Source organism: Myiozetetes cayanensis, unplaced genomic scaffold, assembly GCF_022539395.1.
Source record: "Myiozetetes cayanensis isolate MyiCay16 unplaced genomic scaffold, myiCay2020 scf7, whole genome shotgun sequence".
NCBI classification, from domain to species: Eukaryota; Metazoa; Chordata; class Aves; order Passeriformes; family Tyrannidae; genus Myiozetetes; species Myiozetetes cayanensis.
The window spans coordinates 48,852,122-48,855,759 of record NW_026087964.1 but is presented as its reverse complement, the minus strand read 5'-3'; positions in this window follow the sequence as shown (position 1 = coordinate 48,855,759).

Below are 3,638 nucleotides of genomic sequence, written 5' to 3'. Positions count from 1 at the left end.
GTGATCAATCTCTGCAAAAACCAGTTGTGAACTATGAAGACTTAGACTTCAGTAATTATATCTGTATCCAGGATTTCTGACTAAACATGATTTACACTCCTCCTTTGGGTTAGTACAAAAAGTACCATTGGAGAGAGACAAAAAGGTGAATCCACACATTATTTCTGTTCCAAACACCATATTTTAAAAATGCATTGTAATACATTTTTCAAGAAGTAAAGAATTTGTACAAGTACAGAGCCTGCTTCAGCAAGTCTAGGGGTGTCATCCTTGCTAGAGAAAGAAACACTTGACTTTCTAGGGCTTATTTCACCTCAGGGCTTGATAATAAAGCTAGGCTTGGAGATATTTTCCTCACAAAATGGTTAGGAAAAGTATTGTACAATAAAGCAGTTTTTCACAAGGTGCTTACTTAAACTCTTCAAACCTTCTCAGCAGATGCTGAGATTTGTTTAACTGACTGAATTTTTGAAGTCCATCAATAACAATAGCAAAGCTTTTAAGTCCTTTTGTTTTGAACCCCTGTTCTGAAGTAGGGCTATTTTTCTGTAAAGCTGATCAGCTAGAAGATGTGTTTCTGTTACTGCCCAAAGCCAAACCCACAACAGGATTAGATATTCAAGCAAAACATTTCTCCCTAGTTTCAAGATTTGCCATTAATTTACTTTGTTTGGTTGTATACCTTCTCCATAATTACTCTGTTGAATAAAATTAAGTCAAATATACTTCACTGGGCCAAGTAATATGCAGTATTTTGTATTCAGAAATGTTAATTTAGCCACTGAAAGAGTCGTCTGATTTTAGTGAAAAAAGTTACTTCTCTCTGATCCCTGAGCAAAAAACATTGGTAATTATATGTTTCAAGATCAATTTATAATGCAATTAGGCAACACGTCAGAGATTATGACATGGAGAATATGAGAAATACACTTTATCTTCCTTCCAGTATTTTTTGTCTATATATCTCCTTTTGAGTTGTAACATCCTCCCTGTTTCTTGTTTCACATGGTAAGCAGACAAGCCAATCTTGATAGAATGGCAAGAAAATCGACCTATTTTGTATGTGAGCTGCTGGAAATATTATGTATAAAATGTATTTAATAATTTTTTCTTTTTCTGGTTTTGCATTTTGAGGATTTTTGAGTTTTTGTCTTGACTCTACTTTAAATGAGTGAGGGAGGACCACAGAATGTTTTAACATTAAAATTCTGGTTCTTAGAAGTGCAACACAGCATTAACAAAAGAAATTATTATTAGCAAAGCATACACAACCAAACACAAAGATGACATACCACAAATTTCTTGCAAGTAGTTAGTTTCTCATATTTGGCATTTTGTTAAATGTACTTGAAGGGAAATTCCAATTAAGTAATTACTACTAATATCCTTGGGCTCTTAAAGACTAAAACGATAACGGGAGCAGGTTGAATATTTGACCTTATGCCAATAACACCGGTTAATAAACAATCCCTATTGAAATGTATGAGAACTATAGATTTCATTAAGTTTTCTAAGGATTTCTTCACATTCAACCAATTCCAGCTGGGAAGTGCTCAATAATCTAACAACATCATTGCTGAAAATTTCCCATACAGGTGTAAGCAGGTCTGTAGGCTGCAGGTGGCCCTAATCACATTGTTTCGTTCCTTGCTTTTGCACCTGAGCTATTGTGTAGGTTTTAAAAGTAATGGATATAATTTCCTAGAGAAAATGAATCGCTGCTCTGCCTTTTTTGCTGCTTGCTTTCTGGTATTCAGTAATGTGCTCATAGACTTTCATATGCATAGTATGATTGCTTTGCCAATCTCACTTGGATTCCTACAGCTGATCACATACAACTTCCTTCCCAGCTTTGTCTTCATGTCATTGCACTGCAGTATTGGCTAATGCAGTCCTTAAAAAGCATCCCACTCCTATTTTCCAATAAAAATATATTTTGTGAAGGTCAAACTAATTTGCAAGAAGCCTTCCTGTTCTTGTAACACTTAGTCTTGAGTGTGTCCAAATTTATATCTATCACTCGTGTGCTCTTGTGCTCTCCTTTAGCTGAGGCACTGCAATATTTGTACAGTATTCTTATACCTGGCACTATGTTAAAATAACAGACAGCTCAAAGGACATAAGGAATAAAACCAAGCACACAGGGGAGGATGTAGAGATCAAATTCTTCCAATTTACTGCACATCAATATTCTCTCTAGTACCCGAGTTGATCTTTGTGTGTGTGTTTGTGTGTGTGCATATATTTTTTTCTAAACTCAAGTTACATTTATGCTGTGTGTGTGGTTTCTCAAGAGTAAACAGTGAATAATATACTATGGTTCTATCTGAAAACATCAAAGTTCTCTATATAGCAACCACAGAAATGATCCACTCACATTATACCAGGAATAAAGGTCATTTTCCCTTTCTTTCAGCCTTTGAAATCAAAATTACCATGACAGCTTTCTGCAGCACTGAGCTTAAACATAAAGTTGGATTATATAAAAGATGTTTTACTGCTTCTCTTCTGTACAAAAATAAGAGAGTGGTTGTAGCTATTACACAGGATATGTCACTTTGGAGGGGTGTTTGCAACACGCTTTCAGAAAGTGACCAGTCCCTCCAGGAGCGATGTGCAAAATATCCAAATGATATTTCTAACAGGAAAAGCTGGTATTTTGACAAACTATATTCTCTCATTTGAAATTACGATCGTGGCCAATGTAGGGTAAAAGTTATGGTGAGGGACTGCAGTGCTAATAGACTGGATGATGGGTTGGCTGCTATTTAGCCTAGTAAGTGATGTCTACCAGATCAGTTTTTTTCTCTCCCACTATTAGTTGGTTTGTTACCACTTCTCCTGTGATCAACTCAGAGAAGAGCAATATTGTAGTAATTCTAACAATATTGTAGTAAACTTTCAAAATTAAGAAGAACTTCACATACTTGATGAAGGACTTCTGGGCCTGAGAGTAGCAGTATGAGATGTTCTGGAGAAACATACTATCTCTCATAATAAAATTTTTCTTTCTTTCATCAATAGACATGTGGCCATGCCCTTGTCTATATAGTCCATCTTCCCTTGCTAGAGAGGTATGTCTACCATTGAAGGCATAGGACCTGGCAGGTGGAAGAAATTCTCTGAAACACCATCTCATACAAGTGAATGTGTAAATGACACTGTAGGATAAACATGTGTTCACTCTTAGACAAATTCTACTTTGCTTTTTGGGCAGTAGTTGGCTTCAGCAAAAGAGTGGAGGGTTTCAAAAAGAGTGGGGAAAAGTGGTAGGACACAAAGCTGCAAGATCAAAGCCTCTGTCTAATGCCCTTTGATTTTACAGTGTTAATTCCCAAGTCTTTGAAATCCCTTTAGCCAGTATTCCCTCAAGAAGTTCTCTAGAAGCTTGTCTAGGACTTAGGAGAACCTGAAAGGGAAATTCTGGGAATGATAACAATAAATAAAACAAAAAGCAAACCCTAAAACGCAATGGTTACTGTAGCGGTGGATCTGCATACTGAGGTGTATCTTAACATTTCATAATTACGTAATCAAGATAAACACTGTAACATGATAAGGAGAAAACACATGAGTATAAAAGATAATTAATGTAAACCCCAAAACACTGTAAAAATCACTGTTGTATTTATAGCTAT